Genomic DNA, 15,709 nt, shown 5'->3' on the forward strand with positions numbered 1-15,709 from the left:
ACTGCGCCAAGAGGGCCTGAGTCAAGAGTTTGCCCGTCCATTGCCCCCTGAGGGTACTAGTCAGGTGCCCCAGACTCCAATGGTTCCAAAGGACCTGATTCTGATAGTCCCTCCTCCAGTGGTCCAGAAGGACCAGTGTCAGAGTTCTAACACATTGGTCCAGGAGGATCAGACTCAGTTGGTCTTGTATTCAGTGGGTCCAGAGGTATACAGTCTGGAACCAATCCCCAAGTTTGTCCAGTCTTCAGTCATTCCAGAGCCAGATTGCAGAGACCAACCTGCTCTCTTACCCTCACAGAGTCAAGTCCCAGATCATCTTCTGACTCCAAGGAAGTATAGGGCAAGAAGGATGAGTGCAGTCCAGAATGCTGCATCTGTCTCCGAGTCAGTCAAGTCCACTCCAGTTATTCCAGTGTTAAGCCAGCCTGCCACAGGCATTCCAGAGCCAATTATCCAGGTGGACCCTAGTCAGGTGGTCAAATATCCAGTGGTCCCAGAAGTATGTAACCTGGTGGAACCACACCCTAAGCTGCCCACTTCAACAGCTGTCTCTCCCCTAGAGAAGGAATCCGTGACGTTGTAACTTCACCTGAACCACCGGTTACTCCTGTCATGCCCAAGAGGGGCAATCCTATAATTCATGTTCCCAGAGCTTGCTGTTGAGATGGCACCCCCTGAGCCTGTGTCAGCTCCAACCTCTGAGCCCATTCCAGTGTCTGTGCCAGCCCCAGAGTCTGCACCGGTCCAGGAGCCTCTAGAGTCCAACACTACAGCCCAGGAGGGCACGTCAGAGTCGAGCCCAGTGCCTGTCCTTACAGCCCAGGAGGGCATGGCAGAGTCCAGCCCAATGGCTATCTCTGAAGCCCTGGAGAGTGCTTCCAAGTCCGTATCGGAATCCATTCTTGCATCTCTGGAACTATTTTTCCAAGGATGCACCCCCTCTGCCCATGTGGTCATGGCACCTGATTTTGTCCCAAGGCCCTTCAGGCATCAAGAGTTGGCCCCAGAGGCCATAAAGGCTACTCCCAAGGTTGTTTTCGTGACAGAATTTGTTTGTTTGTTTTGTGTCTAAGCACATGGTTCTGTCTCTGTTCATATCTGCCACATACTCCTCTTGTCCCACCTCCTTGTTACCCCTGGTCACACCCTCTTGTTTAGCCCTTGTCTGCTTGATTGTTTTCACCTGATCTCCACGTGTACTGCACTATATATCGGGCTCTCTTTCCTTGTGTCTCTGCTGGTTCATTTTTTTGGTGTTTACCTGTTTCTTGGGCCAGACTTTATCCTTTTGATCTTGCTCAAGTTGTTTTTGATCTCTTGTCTAGTTCTATATCCTCGGTTCCTTTTTGGCTCGATCTGTTTTTTTTTTTTTTTTTTTGATTTTTGCACATCCTAATCTAGTGTTTTGTGGTGGGTTTTTTAGGGTTTCATTTACTCCGTTTGAGAGTGCAGTTCCTTTTTGGATCCTGGCTTTTTGTTTTTAAACTTCTTTGGATAGTTTTGGTTATTTTGCCTTTTTGTTCACTCTTTGTTTTCAATTGTCTGTGTCGTTTTGAGTCTATTCTTGTTTTCGTGTATTGTCCTGTCTTGCCCCCACTCAGATTTCCTGGCTACTGAACCCCACTGCCTGGTAGCAGCTCCCCTCTCTCACGTGTCAAGTCTCGTGAGTCTCTACCTGGCGACTAGACTGGTGACATTGGAGTTTCACTCGAAGCTATGGGTTTCCTATGTCTGCTTGGCCCTTCCTCTCGAGCTGCCTCCTTTGTGCTCGAGCCCGTGGTCATCTCGGACTGTCTCTGCGGTCATCCCTCCTGCCCGTATTGTTGTCTGCCCTGCCCATTTGTTTGAACCGTTTCACTGCAAATTCCCCCAGCTGTTCCAGTCTACGTTTTGTTAATAAAATACCCTTGTCTGCTTATTCTACATTTGGGTCCCATTTCTTGCAGATCCCTGACAGGACTAGGAATGGTGAATCTGGTTCAAAGTAAATTACTTTGAATAAATGAATATTTCTTTGCATTCATGACTAATTGTTTGGTTACTGCTGCAGCTACGAGTTTAGACCTATAATGCATTCCCTACCATTCTCACTGAGCAGAATTATATCATTGTGAATATATGCTTATCAATCCACCCTAAGCACAGTTTCTTAGACTGTTTGAAATTGCACACTAGTTTACTGCCCAGTATACAGTGCATACTGCCTATTTTTTTTGAGAATAGTGTGTGAAACCGTATAGAAACAACAAATACTAGGTGCGTTCGAATTTTCGCAGCATTGCACAAACCGATTGCAATGTGACTTGAAGCATTACATGCTGGTAAGCAATTTTGCCCGACTTGACTCTTGTTGATCGCCATCTGTAGCCATGCTTTAAGTTGAACGCACCTACTGTTTCATAGAATGCTACATTGCTTTCACATGACAAACAGTAAACCTTAATTAAGCACAACTGTCGAGGCTGTTACATCACCAAAAAATTTACAAACTGTTATTTTTACAAAGGCTTGTTAATTAGTTTTCATACTAGAAAACAATGCTATATTACCCAATTGAAGTCATTTCATAACTAGACAGTAAAATTTGTAGACAAACTTTAAGTTGACTTAAAAAAGCCTAGCCAGAAAGTTTAAAGTAGTTAAAACCTTTAACTACTTTAAAAGTTTAAGAGCTTTCAACATTAACTAATCTGAAGTAATTTCAGATAATAAGTTTTGAAGGCAATACAATTTATCAGAAAAACAGTCAGACAGACAGATAGATAGATAGAAAAATAAATAGATAGACAGACAGACAGAGAGCTAGACAGACAGACAGACAGACAGACAAACAAAGAGACAGACAGATAGATAGACAGACAGACAGAGACACAGACAGACAGATAAATACAGGTCCATCTAAAAAAAATTAGCATATTGTGATAAAGTTCACTTCCATATATTTTTGATTCATTGGACACCAACTGAAATATTTCAGGTCTTTTATTGTTTTAATACTGATGATTTTGGCATACAGCTCATTATACCCCAAATTCCTATCTCAAAAAATTAGCATATCATGAAAAGGTTCTCTAAACGAGCTATTAACCTAATCATCTGAATCAACTAATTAACAATAAACACCTGCAAAAGATTTCTGAGGCTTTTAAAAACTACCAGCCTGGTTCATTACTCAAAACCGAAATCATGGGTAAGACTGCCGACCTGACTAAGTGAGAGGGTAAGACACAGAAATTAATTTCTGAACGAATAGGCTGTTCCCAGAGTGCTGTATCAAGGCACCTCAGTGGGAAGTCTGGGATGGAAAAAGTGTGGCAAAAAACGCTGCACAACAGAAGAGGTGACCGGACCCTGAGGAAGATTGTGGAGAAGGACTGATTCCAGACCTTGGGGGACCTGCGGAAGCAGTGGACTGAGTCTGGAGTAGAAACATCCAGAGCCACCGTGCACAGGCGTGTGCAGGAGATGGGTTACAGAGAAGCAGCACTGGACTGTTGTTCAGTGGTCCAAAGTACTTTTTTCGCATGAAAGCAAATTTTGCATGTCATTCGGAAATCAAGGTGCCAGAGTCTGGAGGAAGACTGGGGAGAAGGAAATGCCAAAATGCCTGAAGTCCAGTGTCAAGTACCCACAGTCAGTGATGGTCTGGGGTGCCATGTCAGCTGCTGGTGTTGGTCCACTGTGTTTTATCAAGGGCAGGGTCAATGCAGCTAGCTATCAGGAGATTTTGGAGCACTTCATGCTTCCATCTGCTGAAAAGCTTTATGGAGATGAAGATTTCATTTTTCAGCACGACCTGGCACCTGCTCACAGTGCCAAAACCTCTGGTAAATGGTTTACTGACCATGGTATTACTGTGCTCAATTGGCCTGCCAACTCTCCTGACCTAAACCCCATAGAGAATCTATAGGGGGAAATTGTGAAGAGAAAGTTGAGAGACGCAAGACCCAACACTCTGGATGAGCTTAAGGCCGCTATCGAAGCATCCTGGGCCTCCATAACACCTCAGCAGTGCCACAGGCTGATTGCCTCCATGCCACGCCGCATTGAAGCAGTCATTTCTGCCAAAAGGATTCCCCACCAAGTATTGAGTGCATAACTGAACATAGTTATTTGAAGGTTGACTTTTTTTGTATTAAAAACACTTTTCTTTTATTGGTCAGATGAAATATGCTAATTTTTTGAGATAGGAATTTTGGGTTTTCATGATCTGTATGCCAAAATCATCAGTATTAAAACAATAAAAGTCCTGAAATATTTCAGTTGGTGTGCAATTAATCTAAAATATATGAAAGTTTAATTATTATCATTACATTATGGAAAATAAGGAACTTTATCACAATATGCAAATTTTTTGAGAAGGACCTGTAGATAGATAGACAGACAGACACACAGACAGACAGACAGACAGACAGACAGACAGACAGACAGACAGAGAGATAGACAGAAAGACAGACAGAGAGACAGACAGATAGATAGATAGACAGAGAGACAGACACACAGACAGACAGACAGATAGATAGACAGACAGACAGACAGACAGACAGATATACAGAAAGTCAGACAGACAGAGACACACAGACAGACAGACAGAGAGACAGACAGATAGATAGATAGATAGATAGATAGAGAGAGAGAGAGAGAGATAGATAGATAGATAGATAGATAGATAGATAGATAGATAGATAGACAGAAAGACAGACAGACAGACAGATAGACAGATAGATAGATAGACAGATAGACAGATAGATAGACAGACACACAGACAGACAGACAGATAGATACATATGTATATATATATTAGTGGTGGGCCATTATCGGCGTTATCGGCGAGACTCTTATCGGGCGATAAAAAAAATATCGCCGTTAATCTATTCTCAAATTTGGGTTGAGAGCTGGGTCTATACTAAGCAAGCTATGATGACTTTCATCTTGATATTTATATAACCGACTGGCTGAGGCCTAAAAAGATGCTCAGGACAGTTGACCTGCCACTGCTGCGCATCGTCACGAAAGCTTATCTTTTTCATGTGTTTTTACCGCTTGTCGATTTAAACTTTAAAGCATCCAAACCCAAGACGTGGAAAAGCTGAACAGTAAAGCTGGTTACTCGCGCACTATGTTCGGTGCGGAGAGAGAGAGATCGAGAGCCTCGTATGACAGACAGCGACACTGAACCGATCTCTCTTCTGCGAATCTCTCCTCGAAGTCCCTCCTGCACCTGAACGAACAAATACAAATCGCAGTTTGAACAAACAAAAAGATGTGAAAGAGCCCAATTCAGTACTCGCAGTGTTCTGGTGTTCAGGGCTCACGCAGAGAAAGGCGTCTTAAAACACTTGAACATCGAATTTGCTTCTTTTTACTCTTGTGCCGACAAATACATACAAAATATGTCAAAATATCCACCTTGGAAATTATGCTTAAAAAAACTGTCAGTTATTTCTTAAGTGAAAGTAAACAGTTGAGGAAAAAATGGGATGTGTATTATTTTGGATGCGTTCATCGTCTCTTAAAGTGACCGTACCTAATTAGCTGCTGGCTGCTGTAATGTCAAACCAAGAAAATGAAGGAAAATCACTCACTGCTCTTGACTGAATTACTTTGTAGTTTTAACAGTCAAACCAAAAATTATTCAGGCACCAGATATAATTTTTGATATATATAGCAAAACTGTAATAATGTGAGAAAAGTTGAAGGTGTCTGAATAAATGTAGGTTTGATTGTATATTTCATTTTTACATTGAAGACTATCCAGTGCTATTTACATTTAATTATTTGGTTTCTGTACCTTTACACCTACAAACTTGAAAAAAACTTAAACATTGGTGTGAAACAGGCGTAAGTTTGTTTGCACCTTGTGCAATGTGGAATTAGTTTACAGCTTTTTCAAGCACTTTGCAATGCATTTTGGAAACAGGAGATGAGCCCATTTTCTAATGCACCACCTATCTTGATAAACCCCTTCTCAAAGACAGACAGACAGACAGATAGATAGATAGATAGATAAGAAATATTAAACTAGCATGTCGCTAGCATGTTGTTAGCATGATTATCAACAGATAAATACACTAGATATTGCCTTGGGGTTCTTAGCATGCGTCAAAACCGCCACTATCTTGGAACAGGGTCTTGTCATAGGAAGTAGCTAGGTAAGGCTGCGATCTCCACCTGTACGAAATTATATTTCTGGTTACATTGGTTTGTTACAGTCCTTGGTTAACGACCGCAGCTAATCCATGCTAGTAACTTATTAGTTTTTGACAAACCGACAATAAACAGAATGTATTTATATCAATAATATGATCGTAAGATGTTGTAAATGTGGGCAGTTGTTTTGGTCTCTATCCAATAGTTTCTCAGACTGGCGCTGTGTGACACTTCACTGATTTAAAGGGGGGGTGAAATGCATACTGAGTTTTTTACACTGTTAAAGAGTTGGATTCCCATGCTAAACATGGACAAAGTTTCAAAAATTAAGTTGTACGTTTGAAGGAGTATTTTTGTTCCAAAAATACTCCTTCCGGTTTGTCACAAGTTTCGGAAAGTTTTTTCTCGAGTATGTCTCTGTGTGACGTTAGATGGAGCGGAATTTCCTTATATGGGTCCTGAGGCACTTCTGCTGGAAGAGCGCGCTCCTGTATAGCAGAGCAGAGAGAGCAGAGACATTCACTGATCAGAGCGAGAGCGAAATGTCACAAAAGTGTGTTTTTGGTTGCCAGGGCAAGACAACCCTGCACAGATTACCCCCCCCCCCCCCCCAAAAAAAAAAAAACAGCATTAAGGGACCAGTGGATGGAGTTTATTTTTACAGAGCATCAACGGAGCTGTGCAAGTGTTTTTGTTTGTTCCCTGCATTTCGAAGATTGCTTGTTTTACAAACAAGGCCCAGTTTGACGACGGATTTGCACATCGTTTATTTCTTAAGGATAATGCAGTCCCAACGAAAAAGGGTCACGATCGTGTGTTGGAACTGCAGGCGGTGAGTAAAACTGCTTCAAATATCTCTGTGTTGTCAACTTAGCTATCAGCGCGTAAGCACATCAAGTAAACAACATGCGATGTTGGCATAAAACTGCACTTTCCACATGTACACCTTAAAAAAAAAAAAAAAAAGACGACATAAAGTGGAACTTAGTCTTTTTCCAAAACCGGTAAGCAAATATATACAGTTTCAATACATACCACATAGAGACGTCCTGTTGTAGTCGTTGATGCTGCTGCTCTTGTTAAATTTCAGCCTCGGGATCTGATTCTGGATCATAAATATACGCCGAATCTGACTGTTAGCCATGGTTTGTTTTGGATGATGTTTTTTTCCTCACGGTAATGTCACAGTTTCCAGAGACGCTCTCGGTACAGACTATCTTTCTCTTATAAATATATTAAAACTAAAGACTTTTTGGAGTTATGAAGGATGCAGTACTACTCTATAGGTACTCAAGATTACAGGATATTGAGTGAAAACGAGCATTTCACCCCACCCCCCCCCTTTAAGGGGTGGGGGTATGATTGTGACTTTAGAACATACTTATTTAATGTGGCAAAAGTATTGCGGGACAGGAATAAAGAAAAGATTGAATGGTCTTTGGCACCTCAACTATCTAACTTTCACATTATGTTCCTCTCAAATTTGTGATTTACTTCCACCTGCAAATTGCTTTGTGTATCATATTTAAGTTTACTCAAGTGGAACAATGTGACTAATAAACTTATGCCTACTAGCAGTATGCATTATATTTTTAATAGATTATCTTAGTATCAAAACCTTAAATTTTCTCTGGACTCAATGATAAATACACACATTCACACAGATGCATTAAAGAGAAAGGGCTCCCTGTTCCAAGTTGGCGGCTCTATTGACGCATTCGTTCCAATGAACTGCTGTAGGCAAGGTGACATCTAGTGTATGTCTATGGATTATCAAGTGACTAGCATGTTGTTAGCATGATTAGCAAGTGACTAGCATGTTGTTAGCATGATTATCAAGTTATTAGCATGTTGTTAGCATGATTAGCAAGTGACTAGCATGTTGCTAGCATGATAAGCAAGTGACTAGCATTTTGTGAGCATGATTATCAAGTTAATAGCATGTTGTTAACATGATTAACAAGTGACTAGCATTTTGCTAGCATGACTAGCAAGTGACTAGCATGTCACTAGCATGTTGTTAGCATGATTAACAAGTGACTAGCATGTCACTAGCATGCTGTTAGCATGATTACCAAGTGACTAGCCTTAGATGCTAACATGATTAGCAAGAGATTGGCATGTTTCTAGCATTATTAGCAAGTGATTAACATGTCATTAGCATGATTAACAAGTGACTAGCATGTCGTTAGCATGTTTCCAGCATGACTAGCAAGTGACTAACATATTGTTAACATGATTATCTAGTTTGATTAACATGTTGCTAAAATTTTGCTAGCATGATTATCACGTTAAAGGATAGTTCACCCAAAAATGAAAATGTGATGTTTACCCCCAGGTCATCCAAGATGTAGGTGACTTTGTTTCTTCAGTAGAACAACAATTATGATTTTTTCAACTTCAGCCATTGCACAGACAAATACATATTAAACCTGGTCACGATCAGTGTGGGGAGTAACGCATTACAAAAGTAATGCATTACAGTAACATATTACTTTTAGCTGTAACGCAGTAGTGTAAGGCATTACTAATACATTTTCAGTAATATTTTACTCGGTACATGTTCAGTAATGTTTGCGTTACAATGCACTTTTAGCCCAAAATTAAATTTTTCAAAGAAAAGAAGAAAAATAAATACTAAAGACCGCAAGACATTAACGAATCGAAATATGAAGCAAATAAGTCATATTTCCTGTTCGTGGTCAGTCAATAGCTGCTTGTGGTGTTTGTTTTGCATTTAAATAATTTCTTCGTTTTATTTCTTTCCTAGTAGACTATAGTTTAGTTTCAGTTCAAAGCGGTTCGCGCTCGCCCCGTTAGTTCGCTGACAGAAAGGCTCCGTGTGAGGCTGACAGAGACTGAGAGACGTGTTTGAGATGTGCTGTTTTCCTTAGTGCATACCTTACATTGCTCAGGTATATTCTCCATCTTTAAATGTTAAAAAACCAATGGAAATATTTCCATTTTGCTGTCAGAAGTGCATGAGCTGAAGCTTTTGCTTCAGCGATTCTCCGCTAGTCGAGTGCAGCCGCGCATGCGCGCCAAACAGATGACCTCAATGAAACAGGAGCGCAATAATTCTAATGTATACATTTTGCTGAAATATTTAAAGTTGGACATTAAATGTGACATGTAGAATTTTAAACCTATAAGTAAGTGTATTTGAATGATAGCACTAACTGTAAAGTGTAATGGGGGTAATCAAAAGCCTTTTTACTCAGTCTGTGCTTTTTAATAATTTTAAATTTTAACTTTAACTTCTGCTTTAATATATATATATATATACATTAGATTGCAATTTTATGTTACAATGTAATTATATTTTAACCCTAATATATGCCTATATGCTTACATTCACTTTATTTGTTTAATCCAAATCCAAAATACCAAGATATAGACTACCTTACCAAATCAGACAAAAAATAGAGAGATATTAATTTTTACTCAGATCGCCCAGCCCTATACAGAAGTGTGGAGTTTTATTTCAAGTATAATTTTCCCTTTTTTAAAATAGCATAAAACCAAATAAATAGCAAAAATAAATAGATAAATAAATAATTAAATAAATAAACAGGTACGGACCGGTAAACTGCAAACCGTAAGCTGTTTACTCCAAACAATGGTCCACTTGAGAGATAAGTGGCAGTAATGCACTTATAAGTCTGCGATCCACCATAAACCAGAAGAAGAAGATACATCACACCCCTGCTGCATGTTAATAGCATGTTTACTAGCTTGTTTCTAGCATTATTAGCATGTTACTAGAGTTTTGTTAGCATATAGATATATAAAGATATAGCGCTGAGTCAGACCAGTCTGAAGGTCTGACCGAAATTTGGCTCAGAATAATAATAATAATAACAGACATTAAGAGTATTGATAGAAAAACAAGGAAACTCCTGACTATTGCAGGCATCCATCACCCTAAAGCTAATGTTGAAAGACTGTATCGGGAGACTAGAATCTGCTTTCGAAACTGCTACCGTTGGCCTATAAGCAACAACATCATGATGGGCAAAGATATGTTTACTAGTGATAGAGCACAATGCTGTGAAGTCTCAATACTGTTTTCAGAGAGAAGCTCAGAAGATAAAAGGAAAGTACTTGAAACAAATCATTGATGTGAAGAATATAAAAATGCAATCAAGGAACAACATTGAGAAAAATAAAATTTAACTCCTCAAGGGGTCAACCTATGCATGAGCAACGTTTGGAGAATGTTTTGGGTGTGTTAACTAAGTGAGACATATCAAATATGTGCGCGAGCACTGTCATTGGGAACAGCTGGACTACATCATGTGTCATTCACCAGCGAGAAAACTTTAAAAGTTATTTTTAGAGCTGCTTTACAGTGGAATTTAATTTTTATTTTTATTTATATATTATATTGCTGCAATGTTATTATTATTTAATATCTTTGAAACAATCTGTAATAGAGATAAAGGTGATGTCATTTGACTTGATCTTAAGGTACAATTTACACCCTACTAACAATATTGTTTTTAGATACACAGCAGTAGTTTGTAGTGTACAGTAAAATGTCTATAAAGTACAAAGTGTTACATTTATAATTATTATCCCCCGCTGGTTCACTCACACATTTGAAAATTAAACATCACTTGGAGAGCGTTGCATTGTGGGAAACATTATCCCATGCTGCGTCTTCACATGTATATCAGAATTCTGCAAATGTAGCAGGTAATCCATAAAATTCACATTCTATTCACAGTATACACGCAGCATACTGCAATATAGCAGGACTTGCATGATAGTTTGCCATTCTAAACACAGCTTCTGTACTGATTTCAGTGTGCTTGAGTTATATGTAGCAGATTCTGGTACATATAGTAGGTTATCTGGGTATTCCAAGCATACAGAAAGTTTGCACACAATGCACAGCATACATACTGGATACTGCAGAAATAGTAAAAGTAGTATGATAGTATGGCATTTCGAAAACAGCATTATTTTAGATTGAAAGACATGATTCCTCTGAATACAGTGGAGAACGACAGGTTTAATAAATTATTTTAAACAAAATTGAAATGCACTGTTTCACACCAGATGGACTAAAAAAAGACTTCTGATTCAAGGAAAAAGAATACAAATTGCAGTGGATTTTTATATAGAATTGCATATAAAGGAAAATACTGATAAAGGATCCATTTCACAATTATTACAACAACTTCCTACGATCGATTAAGAACAGAGTCAATTTCTGGACAGTGCTGATGCTTTTAAGGAGTAAACAGATGCTGTTATACAGATGAAGTCTCACCTGGAACTGATGGACTGACTGACAGTGGACTTTTATTAAGTTTTTTTAGAAGATCATCAGAAGACACTTTTATAAGGTGGTTCTAACTTTTTTTAATTATTATACTTACGAAAAGTTGTCAAAGGCAGTGTTAGCACTGATACCAAAAAAAAAAAAAAGAGACTTCAGTCTCCTAATAAATTAGCTTGTATTTATTTTAACATCTGATTATAAGCAAATAGCTAAAGTGTTGGCAAATAGATGGAAATCTGTTCTGGGTAACACAATACATCAATATCAGTCCTATAGTGTTCCAGAAAGAAGAAAAAAATGATATATATATATATATATATATATATATATAAAATTGCATTGGATCCAACAGTAGAATTTATTGGAGCAATCCAAAAACTGTTTGTATTTTTTTTTCTGTTCTGGACAACATTGGCTACGAGTGTCAACATATGGAGATTTTGTATCTGCAGATACATGAAGGAGGTCAAGATCTTATGGATATTAGGTCTAAAGTGGCTGGTTTTAGATGGCATACTGCTCAGAAATGACTTTATCATCAATCACAGAGCTGGATAGACATCTCTTTCTAATGAATGTAAAGGAGATGGATCTTAGTGGACTCTCTTCTTTTTATGCCTCAGTATTCAATGCATGGCAGATTTTTATTGTTAAGGGAGAAGAATCTGACACACCTAGTGCACCTAGAAGAACCCTTCATCTTTAATTCTCACCTATCCAGTGTGATTTTGAAATCATAAACTGTGCGTACAAGCTTAATGAAAGCAGGAATATATACGATTTGTCATCTCAGGTCTAATGACCAATGGATTACTTTAGAAAAACTGGCCATAAAGACTGTTATCTGTTCTGTTCAAAGTGCGCAGAAATTGTTGATATTCAAGAATCTTTTCCAGTTCTGCCACTAAAAGTTGTATTATCTGAGTATGTATTGTGTATGTATTGGCTGTGGATGTAGGACTTTGGCAGGAGGCTGAAGGAAGTTTGCTCTCGTCTAGAACACCTGAATGTGTTATATTTCTAAGAAAACTCTTTATTGTTTCCGTGTAAAAGTTCTCAACAAAAGAGCATGAAAAATCTTCCAGAGACTAAGTAGACTGTATATATGTGTCTCTGGACCACAGAAGCAGTCATCAGTGTCACAGATGTATTTGTAGCAATAGACAACAATACATTGTATGGGTCAAAATTATACATTTCTCTTTTATGCCAAAATTCATGAGGATATTAAGTAAAGATCATGTTCCATGAAGACATTAAGTAAATTTCCTACTGTAAATAAATCAAAACTAAATTTTTGATTAGTAATATGCATTGCCAAGAACTTCATTTGAACAACTTTAAAGATGATTTTCTCAATATTTAGATTTTTTGCTCCCTCAGATTCCAGATTTTCAAATAGTTGTATCTCAGAAAAATATTGTCCTCCGAACAAACCACACATCACTGGAGAGATCGTTTATTCAGATTCAGATGATGTATAAATCTCAATTTAAAATAATTGACCCTTATGACTATGTGCTCCAGGGTCACAGATTATAAGTGAGGCACCTCTACATAAGGAAGTTGGAGAAACCACACAATAGATACTCATGACAAATAGATGCAAGGTATGTTTGAATCCTTTGCAAAGGGAAGAGAGTACTTTTTGTAGGGTTTCTGAAACAGTTTTTCATATTTTTTATTGGTTGTTCAAGGTTAAAATAAATGATCGGAATGATAAGAGAATTTAGTAATAATTTCGGTTTTCTCTTTACAAATGGTCTGTTTTTTTTTGGACCAAATTATAGTGCATCAAACAGGAAGAAAATAGTGTTAATTTCATGATTGGTAAAGCGAAAATGGAAATTTGTTTGACAAGAAGGAATAAAATGCTTCTTAGTTGGAGGAATCAATCCTTTACATATGTTCAAGGCTTTGGTAAAAAAGTAGGCTAATTTTGGATTATAAGTTTTATGAATTTGTAAATGATACAGAACACTCTTTTTTTTATGGGGTTGAAAGTATTTTATATCAACCAAGTGATGAAAGTGTGGTGATAAATGAAAATCAAAAAGTACAAGACTATTAACCTTGAATTAACTTGAACATTTATTATCTTTAATTACCTTGAACATTTTAACACAAATTATTAACAAGATATAACATAGAAATAAAACTGTATTTCATGGTTAACAATTTCATGCATGAAAATGAAAACAGAAGAGAACAGACGAACAAAAAACGCTGGTATAAGCATCTGTTTACTCCTATCGCTGGTATAAACTAAATCTGTGCCAAATCAATACTTTTAAAACCGTACAAACTAAAATACCCAAACTATGATGGATTGGCCATTATTGAACGCAATAACAGATTTAATGTCTGTTTCATTCATACTGGACGCCAGAGGGCGCCCTCGCGCAGAAAGTTCACATGTGCGTCACAGAAGAAATAGAACTCAGGAAATCCCTAATATGGGCAAAAGCATTGCTATCTCTGTAACTGAATAAACAGAAGATATAAATGTTCTTAATGATAAAACAAAGACAGTCAGTGGCAGCTCCAGGAATTTTTCTTGGGAGTGCTAAAGGGGGGCTTAACAGTTCAGAGGGGGTGCTAAAAACTAAATAAATTGAGTGCAAGTAATGAATGTTTACAAATCTCAGCTAAGTAGCATGCAAATTTAGCCAACTTGTGTTTTTTTATATACAGTAGCTTCGAAAAAGCCCTTTTCCCCCTTTCTGTAGTAGTAAACTTCTCATATGCCACTGTTATTAGTAATATAAGTTCTAATGCCAACTGGCAAATGTGGCACTTAATAAAGCAATAATACAATTTATGAATGCACATAGAAAAGAAAGAAAGTATTATTATTATTTTTTTTTACATTATCTATTTAGTTGCCAACTGGCAAAAAAAAAAAAAAACAGTTCAGTACCCAGCCCTAATAATGACAATGATTTATTGACTGTGATAATTTGAACTGAAAGGTAATTTTGATAGTAATAATAAAATGTGACACTGACTAAATTAAAAAAGTAAAAGACACAAACAGACAAAAGCACAGAAACCCATGGTCACTCCCTCTCTCTCTCTCTCTCTCTCTCTCTCTCTCTCTCTCTCTCTCTCTCTCTCTCACACACACACACACACACACACACACACACACACACACACACACTGATCTTACTCTCTATATGAGGATTTATTACATTTATTCTGATTTCACTGAAAGAAATTCAGCTGCGGTATTATTGTCATTAGGAGAAAAGAAAAGACTCTATAACATCTCACTGTTACTGATTAATCATGCAGCTCAAAGAATTATGGGTAGAATCTCTCATCAGCCTATATTTATTCATCAACACAGTTTCATTCTTGATCCAGAACCAACCCAAAACCCAGGATAGAGCGGCTGAGTGAATGTGGTCTGGAATGTGTAGATGAGGCTCATTGTGTCAGAGACGCTGAAAAAGGACACAGTTCCTGCACTGTAATCCACAAACACTCCTATTTTACTGATGATGGACTTTATCGGGAGAACAGTATCTATATTTTTGTGTACAAATGTGCAACTGGAGGGAGTGCAGTAAAAATTCCAGGACTGATCATTACGTCCAAACACACACCCAATACCTCCTCCCTTCCTGCTGATGCTCTTATAGGACACTGATGTAGACACACCATCACCTCCGCTCCACTCAATCTCCCAGTAACAGCGTCCACACACACTCTCTCTACACAACACCTGAGGCCAATTATCAAATCTGTCTGGGTGACCAGGATATGGCTGATCTGTGTTAGTGTTAGTTAGCTCTCTGTTGTTCTCAGACAGACGGAGGTGTTTAAATGCTGTGTTCAGATCCGGAGTGAACTGACGGGAAACTGATGGAGATAAAACAATCAGAATCAGGAATTATGAATCTGTTTGATCTCTTCATGTTCAGTGTATCATCAGTGTCTCAGATGAACAGACATCTGTGCACATCATCATTTATAAAACTCTTCTTTCTCCTTCTACAGGAAGAACATGAACACACAGAAGTTTTTCTGCTTGTGTTCTTACTGACTTACATTGTAGGAAGTTGCTCTTGGTCCTGATGAATGTGACTGTGGAAATCAACAGACATGAACAGTGTGGTTCTCATGATCCTGTATCTATTCCTAACACATTTCTAATATGATGTTCTCCATGATATGAGATGATGATGGACTGGTTTCTGAGAGCAGATGAATCTCCAGGACTTTACCTCTGTCTGAGATCTTCTTGATCTCCTCTTTGCAGAA

This window comes from Carassius auratus, chromosome 2 (assembly GCF_003368295.1).
Source record: "Carassius auratus strain Wakin chromosome 2, ASM336829v1, whole genome shotgun sequence".
In the NCBI taxonomy this organism is placed as follows: domain Eukaryota; kingdom Metazoa; phylum Chordata; class Actinopteri; order Cypriniformes; family Cyprinidae; genus Carassius; species Carassius auratus.